This window comes from Tachysurus vachellii, chromosome 24, assembly GCF_030014155.1.
Source record: "Tachysurus vachellii isolate PV-2020 chromosome 24, HZAU_Pvac_v1, whole genome shotgun sequence".
In the NCBI taxonomy this organism is placed as follows: Eukaryota; Metazoa; Chordata; class Actinopteri; order Siluriformes; family Bagridae; genus Tachysurus; species Tachysurus vachellii.
The window spans coordinates 5,034,115-5,049,800 of record NC_083483.1 but is presented as its reverse complement, the minus strand read 5'-3'; the positions used below and the strand labels follow the sequence as shown (position 1 = coordinate 5,049,800).

Sequence of the window (15,686 nt, the reverse complement as noted above, 5' to 3'; positions counted from 1 at the left end):
ACTTGGATAAGACCAGGAGAATGAAACTGAGGCAGATTGTAAATAAAACAGCAATTCAACCATTTATGGATAGTAAGCTTTATAAACATGCTTATGAAATGTGCAAAAATAAATAATTACATTTTTGTAATTAACAAAGAAGGCCAAGTTTGTATTTCTGCTTTGAAATTATAACAGTGTTATGTTATATTTGACTATCTTTGGAAATGCCATACGTTACTTATACTGCATGTGTTAAAGCTGACACCAGATAAAATGCTACAAATCGCTTTACACACCTGTCCTGGACTACTGGAAACACATTTTATATAAAAATCATGACAGTTTTAAACTACCAAGCATTTTTAGGAATAAAGAATCGTACAGAAAAGCAAACCTGAAAAGCAGAACAGAATGAGTAGCTAAAAGACACCACTGTATATCCGTCTTCAGCTCCGGGATGGTGTCATTTGATAACTTTTAAGTCTATAGATCAATAGTGCTTGTCAGCTATAAAATTTATTGACCAGCGTCGAAAGGTTACAAGCTCGCCAGTGTTTCAACGATCCGTTTCAACATCTTAACTACATAAAAAAAACATTTTGATGCCCTGAAAACACAACAGTTCTTTAGAGATGCATGACAAAAAAAGGAAGAACATCAAAAGCTTTCATTCAATGTAATTGCATTCTATTCAATGAACAGAATTAATTGAGTAGGACATAATCACATTGAACGGGAAAAAAGACAACTAAATTGAGGAAACGACTGCAACAAAGAAAGGCCACAAACACAAAAGACTGAAAAACAGGACGGTTCTCCCTTTACCAAAGAGCCTGTTGCTGTTTTGGCTCTTCCTCCTGAGGTACATGGCGAAAGACAGAGGTCCGGAGGGACTGAAGTAGTTCATATCTAAGTCTGTCCGAGTCGGTATGATTATGGCGAGTCTTAGGGTTTCTTCCCAAAGTATTCCGGATTATTGCTTTCACCTCTTTCCTTATATACTCATTCCTTACTCACTGCCCTCCAAGACAGTAGAAAAGATCTGAAGTAAGGACAAGGCTGAAGACGGCTACAGCAGGATGCAGTCATAACTAATATATTCCCTCACTAACCCTGGCCACAGGAGACAAGGCAGGCTTTTTGCCTTGGGGCACTTCAAACCTGTTAATTTCATTTAGCAACTGAAATGATTTTTCACTACCTTTTTTGTCCTCGTGCCATGACCATGATGGCTGGGAAATAAGAGCAGCATGAAGTTTGCATGAGGCAAAGAAAAAGACAAAATTGAATATCCGTTTTCATAATAAAATAACTGAATAACTGAATAATAAATGAATAACTGTTTTTAAGAGAGTGACATTTTGTTGTACAACTACAGCTATACTCACACTCTATAGGATATAGTTTGAGTATATAACTGCTGATACTGTACATTTTTCTTGTAGGTATAGAGGCAGTTCGCTGGCTGACAAATTAATGTGTGTGGAGTCCACTTGAGGGATGATCCATGGACATATGAATAAAACTTCCTTTGGAGTCAGTGGCCACATAGGAATTACCACAGAGATTTGCTAAACAACATCTACACCATAACGGAAGCATCAATATCTCACTGACTCCACAACAACAGTTCTGGAAAGAAACCAACCTTTCTGGAGTGTATAGCAGGGAGAATGCTGGTTGACCACATAGCAGCACAGTGGCATTGAAAAATCGCCAGTGTTACTGTTAAAACACTTAGTGTGCCACACAATATGACTTGCCCATGCACAGATTTAGTCCCAGATGAAGATGTCCTCTTTTAAACTGGCTAGAGGCAGTCCGTCGCTTCCAGGCCCCCAGAGACAGGAGACCCTGAGGCCACGAGTGCTGGGTGCACAAGATCAATAATGCCCCTTTAGCTTCCTGGGGCTTAGGCAATCAATGCTGCCCCAACCAGTAGGCATTCAAATTTTATACCTTTTGTCAGAGTCAAATATTCAGTATCTCATATTCATTTTCTCATAGAGAAGGGTATCAGTAGTTACAGTAAGTATCAGAATAGCTTCTCAAGCCATGCATTTTTGATGCCAGGAAAGAACCTTTGGTTTTTTTTTTGTGCCACCAATGACCTTTTGTTTACCCATATTATACCCAGTGGCCCTCCTTCCTTCCATCTTCATCATCTATTTTCCTCTTTTTCCTCCTCTTTCTCTTCACTCTGTGGGCCTTTTAGTTAAGAGAGGGGGAGGAGAAATAACTCAGCTTCGGTCCTCTTCAATAATTAATGTAGCTGTATTGTGTGGATGCCGTTAACTGCTACTTAAAAGTAATTAATTGATTTTCTGACATATCAGTTAGCAGCTTAGTGAAGTGACAGAGCAAAGTACTCTGCCCTGTTCTCTCAGGCTGGCTAACAGATACACACAGCATGACACTGGGTCACTATCACTACATAGAGAGTGTATCACTGCTTGAGTATTTGTGCGTGAGTGTGAATGTGTATGTTGCCGCTCTACTGCCACCACACATACTGTACACACACTCTATCCAGCTTTATACTCGCATTAATACAGTTCTGATGGTCTGATCTACTGTGGCCAGGATTTTTAGTTCACTCAGTGTACACCAAATCAATTCAATTCAATTTAATTTATTTGTATATTGACATTGTCTCAAAGCAGCTTCACGGAAGCATTGAAACAGAATAAGAAATGTCAAGTTTAAAATGAATTCATATTTATCCCTAAAATCTATCTTAATGAGCAAACTTGTGGTGATGATGGCAAGGAAAAACATTATTATTATTATTATTATTATTATTGTTGTTGTTGTTGTTATAATAATAATAATAATAATAATAATAATAATAATAATAATAATCTCAACAATTAAACATATTTATTTGTATTTATTGTATTAATAAAGTTAAGAGAAGAAACACACCACTGTGGGTTAATCATCTCCTCAGCTGACTTCAACTTAGCTTTAAGATAAAAACTATCAGTCACAGTGTGAGTGATGAAAGGGTTAGTGAGGCTTCTGGCCTGTCCCTTAACACAGCAGTGTAATGGTCCCATTGTGAATTTCAACTTGTTCACATCACAGCTTAACAACTCCCTACAGAGCCAAACAGCAGCTATTGCACTTTAGATTAAGGTTTATAGTTTTCTAACTTTATTTTTACAAACACACACACACACACACACACACACACACACACACACACACACACACACACACACACACACACACACACGATTAAACTGGTCAAATTAATACAAAAAAATACAAACCTGAATACAGAATGATCTAAACAATAATATGATACTTAAAAGTTCTAGCCACAGCAGCCAACTGAACTACAAAGAAACAGCAGCTACCAAATTATACCTCTGTAATCACTGGATCTCTGTGTTCAGCAAAGATGTGGGAAAAAAAATGGGAAAAAAAGATGTGGGAAAAAAAATAGAATAACTATTTTGTAACATGTGGTATTTTGTAGACTGTCAGTTTTTGGTATTTTACTTTTATAAAAAGAGTAAATGGGTTCTTTAGTTTGTTCCTCTGGGAAACACTTAATGTTGCCTGATGTAATTACAACACTGCAACAGAGGGTTTCCTTACCAGAGAGATGGCCAAGAATGTGAATAACACTAACTATCAAAGATTGGGCAGAAATCTTGCACTAAAACATTTAGTTCAGCCATGGTTAACTTTAAGTCTTCATTTAGGACTGTCATGAACCTGTGATATGGCCGACTTATTGTGGAGCTCTAAGCCAGCGCCATGCGTGGGAGGAACCAGACCCACTAGAGATGTGCCTCGGGCACCATTTAGTGAAATGTTGAATTGATGAGCAGATGAGCAGAGTCAGTGAAGCAGAAGTACCCACACACACACAAACACACACACACACACACACACACACACACACACACACACACACACACACACACACACACAGAGTTAAAAGTATTTGTAATAGGTGAAAGCACACAGAGGCATACAGAACATTCTTTAAATGTATAAATTAAAGATAATTTATGTTTCTTTATGGCTTAAATGGCTGACATTGATGGCTCTTAAATGATTTTATGTATCATAAAGCAATACAGACAAAGCACAAGTAATTTCATTTTCTCTGTACAATTGCCATAAGTAAAGGGCTTCCAGTAAAACTTTGGAATGTAAAAGCTTTCTCGTAAAATAATTTTTAAGTACAATGCCCCTGGTTGCTTGAACACCTTATGTAAATATCAATATGGTTTTTCTACAGTAAAATGAAAGACACTTTGTGTGTTAAACTCACGTGGAAACACTGTACCTTTCAAAAATCCATTTCTAGTGCATCTTATATTTAGTCTTGATGTGATCTATATCTGTAATCACTAATATTCTATTTATTAGTACATTTATACGTTAGATTTGGATTATTTTAGGAAACAAACAGAAAAAATGAGTTAAATTCTGTATTTTTATCAAAATGTTTATCAAAATCAGTCAAACAGTGAAATGAGTGGATGCTTGATCCGTATAAAATATCTGTGAATTTCCTGAATACACCGTTAAACACTGTACGTGGTGTAATCTGAACACATCAGTGACATAAACAATAATTACTTTTTTTAATCTTGTTGGAAAAGAGATTCTGAATTTTAGTAATTGGAGAGAGTGAGAAAATTCAAAATTCAAGCTCATGCCACTGACACATCACATAAAATTACTAGGTGACTCTGGATGAGGCGTCATCACAAGTGGCTTTGTTTTGAGTCTTGGCTCGTCTCTGCTGGTGATTAAATATAGATCACTTGTGGGTAGATATGAGCAGATGCCTTTTTATACGCTAACTAAAAACTCAGAACTTTATAGGGGTCTGTATTCAATTCCTGTCATAGATAACATTATTGATTGATTGATTGATTGATTGATTGATTGATTGGCTGATTGATAGGTTGAACTCTATTGTTCCACTTTTGTTGCTCTTATTTTTCCTGTATGTATAGATTTGTGTACCACCACACCCTGGGATGGTAGGGGAAGGACAGGTAAGAGGTAATAATTCACTGCTATATGCAATTAATGTCATACATTTGCTGTTGTATATAGAAATTATACAATTATTAACAAAAAAGTCAGACCACACAGATACGACAAAACACAGACGCTTCTGTCAGTTAATAAGCATCAAGACTGGTGTATGCAGGATTTCAGAGGTTCATTTAAGAAGGTTAATTAAACAGAAGCTCATTTGTTTCATCTGTGATGTATTTTCCAGTGTATGGACAAAGGAGCACAAAAAAGTGCTTGGCCTAAATAAAAAAGCAAATCAGGAATCAAGCTTATCTCACATGTACATGATTCTTAGACATTTGCTGGCAAGCAAAAGGTTTACTGCTATTTTGGAAGTCTAGAAATCTAGAACACTACACGTGATGGAGCCAGTTGGCTGCTTCGCCATAAAGGAACAAAAATAATACGTTCGGTAAAGATTTAGCCACAAAAATCAGTTTAAGATTCAGAAAGGCTTGAGCCCATACATTTTTTTTTACGTGATACTCACCTACTGTATATTCAGTCTGAAAATAACCCAGAAAAACATTCCAAAAACTAGGTATGTTCATGCACTAGGCCTCATGCAGGAAAGTGTCATTAGATAAATAAATTAGCAGCCGTCAAACGTAAGGCTCATAAAGCAGGCCTGCTGGAAGAGGAAAATGCATCTCAGACACCATTTACACCTCAACCTCATTAACCACACTGATGAAGTTCTGTGGAGTTCCACTTGGGGACAGTTCCCTTTAGGTTTACTGCAGCCTTAATTCGTTCATTACTATGGTCTGGAAGAGTTTCTGTGGTCACAAAAAGCCCTACCCAGACTCAGTCCTGCACCGTCACAGTATTGACCATTATATTGCCGTTTCCTGTTGCGGTTTCACAGCAGAGGGGCAGTAATGGCAATGGAGAAAAGCATGATGGAAATTTCACTGCAGAGTTCTGGGATGTCCCCATCCATCACCATCAGCACATCTTTCTACCAAAAGTAATAGAATAAAACTTAAAACACTGTGGGTTTGCACTGAGGTTTTCTTTTCCTTCTTCTTACTGGTCACTGAATATAAAGACTGATGTACTTATTCACAATATATGGCATATTTACACATTAGGATGATGGACATTAAAACCTAACACCGGATCTAACACATTAAGATCCAGTTTGATTGGCACATTAAGGGGTGGAAAAGTCCAGTTCAATTAACCTACACTGGTGGATTTGGTGAATCACTGAGTCAAAAAAAAACAAAACAAAACAAATGACCCCAACTATCTCAACCCTACACTGGCTGCATTGCATAAACTGATAACAGCTTCATGTAATCAAAAACTCTTTAGTCATTTTGCATGTTTCCCTAGAACGCTTGGAAACTACCTAAAGAACCACAAACATGCTAATATTTAACTAATGTAATATTCTGAATCAAACATAACTGTAGGACCAACCATTTGGTTTTAGTTTTTTACAGAAGAGAAGAAATAGAAGCCTAAAAAACACTGCTTGTGAAAAGCTGCTATGAGCTCAGAATAAAGGCCACCAATTTATGGAAGGCATTCCAGGGGGTTCACCTATCAGTGTCCAAGCACACAAGTTCCTATCTAAATGGTGTGTTATTTTCTAATTCAGAGAATGGCTTTTGAGAACAGTTGATGTCCTGGAGTTTGCTGCTACTGTCTGTAACACATCCCAGGAAGAGCCTGCATTCATCTTCAGCAACCACTTAATCTTGGTCAATGTTTTCATGTATCCAGAGCCAGTGTTGGGAAAACAGGGCACAAAACAACCTGGATGGAGCTCTAGTTCATTAATAAGGCCTAGGGCCAATTTAGAATAGCCTTCCAAGAAATTGGAGTACCGGAAGACGACCACATGAACACAAGGAGAACATGCAAAATTCCACAAAGACAGTAATCTGAGCTCAGGCTTGGACCCAGGACCCTGGAGATATGAGATGGAAAATCTACACCATGCATGCAATAGGCCGATAAGGGACATACTGTAGATGCACAGAGAAAGATTGCAGGAAGCTACATCGCTGCTTCACGATGAGCACCTTTATTTCAGAAATAATTTTTCCCCCAAAAAAGAAATGTTACATATGATAATTGTGTCAGTTTCTCCAAGATGCTTGAAGCAAACAAGTAGCCAATTTCTGGGTTAAAGTTCCTGCTTTTATTTAAAAAAAAGACAACAGATCATGTTGTTATAATGTCAGATGTAGTTCCTTGCTATTAGGTGGACGGTGCCACGTCCTTTTCTTAATGTGTTCTCATCTGTTGTTGTTTCCCTTGATGCTCTGCTCTATATATGTCTGTCTTGTTGTCATGATTATTGTCAGTCATTATTTGATGTACCATTGCGTATAGGCAGTAACTTCGGACGCTGTGCTATCCAGGTTATGTTTCCATGTCACTTATGATTTGCTTTTGTTATGTTTTGTTATGTAAGTTTTGTTTGTTAAATAAAAGCAGTGCATGCACCAAATCCTGCAAGAGGGTCTGACCTGTTAACTGCGGGAGATCGTCCGTGAACGTTACATATAATAACTGACGAGGTGGTGTGATGTGACCTGAAACAAACCAGAGCTGTTAACATGCCTTTTCATATCAACTGGTTTCACCTGCTACAGCTTCAGGTTGATCTATTAAACTGAACTTTTGTGCAACATGCTGAAAGTTTTCTGATCCCAGAATATATTTTCATATTATATCTGTAGTCCCCTTGCTGTGGTTGTGCAAATTTCTGGCTCTGTTCTTTACTCTTTCTTAGTACCAACAGTCACTTCTAAGGTGTTTAGTTGTAACTTGTAACCACAGACAGCAGCAGTCATTCAACAATCATTTGGGTCTATAAGACAGCAGACAAACCTTTGGATGTGAAGCGATTAGCGCATTTAGTTACAGTCTGAGAGAGGAACAAAGAGACTCCGATCAAGAGACACTATGCAATCAATGGTAACACCTACCTTCCCTGTCCTGATCTCTGTCTATTCATGCTTTATAACACAAATCAATATTTCCAGTCTGCCAAAGACTGGTCCATGCCTGCGCTCCCAATATACCAGATCTTTCTTAGGCAGCTGTGACCCAGTGTGGAAGACACAGAATATCAAATTAGCCACAACAAGTATAGCATTTACACTCAATTAAGTGTCTTATTGACCTAATCAGGCTTAGGCCTCGCACCTAAGCTGTAAAAGGTGTGTGTATGTGGGGTGGGGGGTGTTTCCAGTCATGAGAGAAAGAATAGAATAACTACAATAGCAAGTTAACGATCCAAAAAAAAGAGATCATGAAGGAGAGATGAAAGCAAAAGGAAATGAAGGAGCTTTATTAGACATCCTCTCACTGCACCATGGATGTCGTGTGGAGCAGCGAGCATGCAGATCAAACATAACAGCTGCCCCTCTGATCACTGGCCAGTCCTCCACATGGCTCGAGCTTGCCTGGGGGCGGAGGCAGGAGGAGAAAAGGAGCACAAGACAGAGGAGGAGTAATGCAAGATTGACTGCGTCCACACCTAGTCCAATAAGATGATCCCATATCTTTTGAGCAAACCACAAATATTAAACAGGGCTTTGATTTATTTTTTATTAAACATGTCTGCTTTAAGCTCTTTTTTTGTAGATAAGATGAAATGTAGATTTTTCACATGAAAATCTGCTAATATTGTTATAAATTTTGGCATAAAGAAAAAAGATTCCTGGCCTCCAACAAATACCAGGCAGAGAGAGAAAATAAATAACAGAGCTGTAAAGGTAACCTGTAGCGTTTTGTGGTACTTTCACTTAAAGATTTCTTAAAGAACTTTTCACTCCTGTACCATTCAAATGACCTCTTGCACAATTACCAGACAGAACCAGACTTACTCTGTATAACATGCAAATGGAGATATCAGTTATAAAATAAGAGTTAAACAGTGTGGAAAACACATGAACCCTTTCTTTGCATCTTTCTATTTATCTATCCTTTCTTTTTTTTGCTCCATTTTCCTGTCTCTCTCTGTCTCTCTCTCTCTCTGTCTCTCTCTCAGTCTCTCTCTCACTCTCTCTCTCTCTGTCTCTCTCTCAGTCTCTCTCTCTCTCTCTCTGTCTCTGTCTCTCTTTCTCTCTCTCTCTCTCTCTCTTTCTCTCTCTCTCTTTCTCTGTCTCTCTCTCTCTGTCTCTCTCTCTGTCTGTCTCTCTTTCTCTGTCTCTCTCTCTGTCTCTCTGTCTCTCTCTCTCTCTCTCTCTCTCTCTCTCTCTCTCTCTCTCTCTCTCTCTCTCTCTCTCTCATTACACTCATGAATTTCCTAGTAAGCATAAGTCTGTATAAAAAGTTTGTTATGAACAGAGCTACAGATTTTAATAAACACGTGTGAGAGGATGAATGAAATGAAACTACTGTGAAAACGCTTTCTTTACACTCACTGAGTGTTTCTGTTCTGCCCTGTTGTTAATTACAATTATTTATTTATTTATTTATTTGATATAAATGCAGGTCATCATATATTCCACAATAAGAATGGTTAGGTTCATGTTTTAAATTCTGATCAATTTTTCAGCTATGCTACAGTATTTTAATGGTCCAACGCTTGAAATTCGTTGACCTGCCAGTTAAAAAATATCTATTTCATAAAGCTGATCTCAAGATCTTATGATTGTACTAAGTACTCAGTAACTATACGTAGCTGACTGTATTGCTATCGTCTGTGATGTTTTGATGACTAAGCATAGCTGACCCTTCTTTCTCCTTCCACCTCCCGACCTCACACCTGAGGCCATGCCCATGAGCACCACTGTCATGCGCCCACGTGACGGTGTTGGAAACAGGTGGTGCTAACTGCATCCAGGAAATAAGCAGAGAAGCTGAATCATACCGTCAGAGCTGTTAAATCATTGAATCCATTCTCTGCACCTCAATTACTGTTTGGTTCAGCTCAGCTACCAAATCTGACCTCAGGAGACTACAGAGGGTAGTCCGGACTGCTGAGCGAACCATTGGTACAACTCACCCCACTCTCCAAGACCTGTACTTCTCCAGAGTGAGCAAAAGGGCAAAGCAAATCACTCCGGACTCCACACATCCAGCACACTCACTCTTTGAACTGTTGCCATCTGGTCGACGCTACAGAGCCCTGAGCACCAGAACGACCAGATATAGGAACAGTTTCTTCCCTCAAGCAATCCATCTGATGAACACTTAACACACATGGAACACACAACACTCATTGCACATTTCACACTTGCACATTTGTACCATGTTTACTTCAATTACACATCTCATACTTGGCACATCTGTACATATATTTGTCTATACTGTTTACTTCAATTGCACATTTCACACTTGCACATCTGTACATACAAATTGCCTATATTGTATATGTATATTTCAACTGCACATTTCAACCTGTACATGTGTACATACAATTTTTGCCTATATAGTATCATTCTGTAACACTGTGGAGCTTCTGTCACTAAAAAAATTCCTAGCATGCGAAAACATGCCTGGCAATAAAGCTCTTTCTGATTCTGATCCTGTTAAACATACAAAGGGCTAGAGCACTGCCAATAAAGCATTTACACCACACTAAACTCAGGCTGGTCACTGCTCTAACAGAGGAAGCATGAGTTACAGTAAGGGTATGTGCACGGATAGAGTCAGAACATGCCTCAAGGCAGGGTGAGTGTGAGAGAGTGCTGAGGTTTGGGTCTTCTAACTAATCTGAGTGTCGCTAAAATGACAGGCAGTACATGAGAAAGGGAATGCTGTTAAAATAATAAATGAAAATAAATGCTGTATGGAAAAGGCTATATTCAAATACTCACACACACACACACACACACACACACACACACACACACATGCTAGATGTGCTTTTAATACAGCTTGAAATACCAGACGTTGTTAGATTTAAAATTGAATTTTATGGCATTTTGTCTTTGTCCACTTCAGTTGATACCGAGGAGGAAGGAAGCCACAGATGTAAGGATACCGTTAGGAACACTGCTTCTGCTTAACTGACAGGTTCCTTGTGACATCTCTCTCTCTCTCTCTCTCTCTCTCTCTCTCTCTCTCTCACACACACACACACACACACACACACACACACACACACACACACACACACACACCTATTTGGTTAACAACAGAAGCCAAATGAATTTAAACAAACCTGGAAGCATGTGTTTTTTTATTTTTCAGATGTGTTTTTTTTTTATTTTTCTTTATGCTTTCTTTATGCTTTTTTTTCTTTATTCAGAAGCAGCTCGATCATATGTCTATCCATATAATGAACATAAGCAGTACATTTAAGCTTATACACCTTAGTTTAGATTAAAACTAACATATACACATTGTGTGCGACCCAGAGACTGTGATCCACCTTGACCCTGACAGGATAAAGTGCAAAATAAATAATCTCTTATCCAGTATGTAAAGTGGTTGACCTTTGCTTTATGGTCAGGATTAATAATCCAGCTAAACTTAAAGCTGCTAATTTTTAGTTTTCTGATGTTAGTTGTGAATAGTATCTTTGTGTCACATGTCACTGTGGCTCTTTATCTGTCTGTGTGTGAGTTTTGTTTTTTTCCTGGCCTGCATGTGTCTCTGTGTTTAACAGTTTGCGGATGAATAAACCCCTGGTATTGTTCATTTGCATATTGGTTAGGCACTGAGGCTGGTCACGTAGCCACAGTCATTGGTATGTTACCACAGCCTGGCCACAGAGCATGAGACAGTAAAGAACTGCAGGCAACAACTTCAGAGCAAACAATATCAAACATCTAAAGAAATACATCAACACTTAACATGCACACTTAATCTCAATAATATGTTGCATCATCCTCAATATTTGCAAAAAGATACGAATCAGCCTGCACGTGTCACTTCTATAAATCATACTTCTGTTCATAAGGAGCAGCGATCCTGTGTAATATGCCCAATCTGTACAGCAGTAACCCTTTTTTTCCCTGTGAAAGTCCTAAATAGAGGGCTGGAACTTTTTAAAATCAAAAATAAGATGTTAAAGGACAAACTCATAAAAAATCCTGACTGACAGAAATACGGTTATTTTCAACAAAACAACATCTTCCATGTACGCGTACTTTCTGGCTGACAGGAAGGGGGAATGGGTGGGTGAAATGCAGTCCAAGTTCACAAACCCTTATCTGCAGCAGCAAAAGCTTCTCTGTGGTTTTGCGCATTTGTGTTTGCAGTGAGGAACCCAAATCCTGCTGCACATTTATAACACTATAGAAAGTGTGCATGCCAAACCACCAGCTATACCGTCAACGGAGAAAAGCCAACATTCACATTGCTTATTATTCAGGGGATAGAAACTTATTTAGTAGTTTGCATGATAAACAGTCAACAGACTCTTAAATGTCTGGAGCTCTGGATTGGATTGTAAACATCAGACGTTGCATTAGTTATATGTCGGCACTTAAGGTGAACATTGAGAGCATGAGATCTCACTCACTCTCTCGCTCACTCATTTTCTACTGCTTATCCGAACTACCTCGGGTCACGGGGAGCCTGTGCCTATCTCAGGTGTCATCGGGCATCAAGGCAGGATACACCCTGGACGGAGTGCCAACCCATCGCAGGGCACACACACACACACTCTCATTCACTCACGCAATCACACACTATGGACAATTTTTTTGTCCCAATAAGGAAACCCCTGAGGCACGGGGAGAACATGCAAACTCCACACACACAAGGCGGAGGCGGGAATCGAACCCCCAACCCTGGAGGTGTGAGGCGAACGTGCTAACCGATAAGCCACCGTGCCCCCTAGCATGAGATCTCAGGTATTTTTATTATTATTTTTTTAAAAAAACCATTATTTGGCAAATGTATTTAACAAAGCCAGTGTAGACGTGTCACCTCTGACATACATGTAAATGAGAAGCCAAAAATGATTTAACCATTATGTTAAAAGGAAAATCCTTACTGCTTCTTAACAGCAGGTTTGATCTTCTATTTCAGTACATCATCACGCCATCTGCTGCTTCAGGAAATTTCCAAGAGTCTGGAAAATCATGTCACATCTGTCTCTATAGCTTTCTGATGTAAGGATAGATAAATTAGCTTTTTGGCATATTTGCTATTACACCACAGCGCTGTTAAAGTCCTGAATTGAATTAACGTTGATTTGTTTTTTCGATCACAGCACGATTCAGAAAGTTTCACATGGACACGGCTGTTCGAAATCGGCGTTAACGTTTATCAAGTAACAGCTCATTTACAGCGATTTACATGGTCTGTAAACTGATTGTTCATGTATGTTCATGTAGCATTCTTGGAAGATGCCTAAATAGAAACATGACCAAAACCAAAGTTTTGTTTAAAAAAGGAAGATGCTCACAAGAGTTACAACATAAGTGATTTTTATACTGTAAAGAACAGATGAAAATAGTTTGTTGGATAAATGCTGGGGTGTAAGAAGAATAAAACACTTAAGCACATGATGTGATTGGGAAATAAACCACTTCGATGTGGCGTCACATTTCAGTGCTGTTGAGTGTTAAGGAATAAAGCAGCGTTGAGTTTTATGCAGCTTCATGATAAAAGCCAAACAATTAAGTAGCTTAAATGATATGTGTTGAGTCAATTGATATAAATTTTCATTATCTAAATGTGCATTGTTTTAGTATGGGATAAAATATTTCAGGAAGGATGTTGCACTGCAGTGCTCATTTATAAAAGCTACAGAGATGAGAGTTTTTGTGTTTATCTGGTACCAAACTCACCTCCTTAAGGCCTTTGCAGTTGGATCTTATAATAAATCTGCTGGAGTGAATTCATCCTTTGTACAGATGTAAACTACGCTAAGTGATATTTCTACTCATGAGGAGGCTGTGGACTTTAATATAACATGTCCAGGACGTGATACATTTATATAATTTCATATCTGTCACCTTGCTTTTCTTGTCCACATTAGAACATTCCCCTTTTCAGTGTCCAAGACATATTTCCCGGCAGCTTTACCTCAGCTCTCTGAGACTTGTGCCCAGCAGTGGCGCCGCACACTAACCTCCTGCTCTGCTGCTGTCCGACGCTGGGACTCGATAGCGGCCTGTCTGCTGGACAACAGACTCGATTTCAGCAGTTCCTACGTTCTGCAGTCACACAGTCTCTGTAAAGGAAGTAGGCCAACGGAGTCGAAAATCCATCCAGTCACAGTGATACAGTGGGTGCCGTCAGGAAAAGAAACTCAATAGATCCCCAGCCACTGACCAGCTCCGTGGCTCCTACTGTCACTGGAGTCTGTTATGATGACATCAGCATTTATTGAAAAATTTCTTTGAAGTGAACGAGATATTAAAGATTCAGATGTCCCAGAAATGCCTCTGCTCAAGATGTAGTGAATGTAACCGAGCATTCGTTGTGCACCACAATGACAGGGGGTTGGATAGCATTTATGTGCATCATTGTTATAATTCGAATAATGATTTTATATGTTATGCTTAATGAAATGTTTGTAAGTACGGTGTTAAAATAAAATACTGCTAACACCATTCAGACCCCACACTTGTAATAAAAAATATGGCAACTACAGCCATTATTCATGAACATGGAGCATAATTTACATTAGTCATCTAATTAATCAAGGTCAAATGGAAGAATTATAGGCTTGTGTGAGTCCCTTTTTGAATGTTTAGGGATCTGGCAGGGTCGCCAGTTTCCTTCTAGACCGCCTGTGGATGCTGATAACCAGAATCAGCAACGGACATGCGTTCGGCTGCTAGAATGTAGGCCCTGTGGCTCCATCCTCAATCCTCGGACACGGAGTGTGGAGAAGGCCATAAATCCCTTATAACGGACACAGCGGTCCACAAGAGTACAAAAGCCACCTTACACAGCCATCACCTTTAGTTAGACACCTGCAGATATATGAGTCGGTCACCGGGGCTGGACGTGCCAGAACGGATGTTGAGAGTTTGGGAGAAGGAAGCTGATGAAGACGAGTGACAGGATAAAAGTAAATGGGTTCACTGGGAATTGTTTTTGTAAGGACTGTGCACAAAAACTAACAGTATGGGGCAAAAAAAAGGTTTTAAACATACACATAACACAGCAGTCTGCTGTGCTGCACAAAAGCTCTCCAAAATGCTCCACCTAACCCTAACCCTAACCCTAACCCTAACCCTGCACTGAGGTAGTTTATTACAATATAAATTAATGTCTGGATTTCAGTGATATTAGGAGTACTCAGACAGAAGGTAAGAAGATACAGCAAGAAGTATTTTTATAATTTAATAACTAACATATGTATATCGAGAGAGTTGAAAATCTTTAAACGTTTGTGACTTAATTGTGATGCATCTCATGGTGCATCCGCTTCAGTTTCAGGTCTACTATATATATATATATATATATATATATATATATATATATATATATATATATATATATATATATATATATATATATAAACATATATGAAGTGTGTGTGCATGTGTAAGTGTGTGAATCGAAGCCACAGAACGCTAAGGACTGAATTACATGTGTGTGCAAGCTTGCATGTTAGCGACTACTGCATAAATAAACATATATGAAGTGTGTGTGCATGTGTAAGTGTGTGAATCGAAGCCACAACGTTGAAGCCAGAACGCTAAGGACTGAATTACATGTGTGTGCAAGCTTGCATGTTAGCGACTACTGCATGAAAAAAGCATAATTAG

The 15,686-nt window shown here is 38.8% G+C and overlaps 1 protein-coding gene across 6 annotated transcripts in view; it reads right to left on the bottom strand.

Moving 5' to 3' along the window:
- runx1 (RUNX family transcription factor 1) overlaps window positions 1–15,686 on the bottom strand; it is a 38,833-nt gene that overhangs the window by 20,725 nt on the left and 2,422 nt on the right. The window contains exon 2 of one of the 6 annotated variants that reach the window (XM_060860077.1): window positions 14,036–14,268. The exons of the other annotated variants lie outside the window; for them this stretch is intronic. The gene's annotated coding sequence lies outside the window, so the exon portion shown is untranslated. The remainder of the gene's footprint in view (window positions 1–14,035; window positions 14,269–15,686) is intronic. 6 annotated transcript variants of the gene reach the window in all.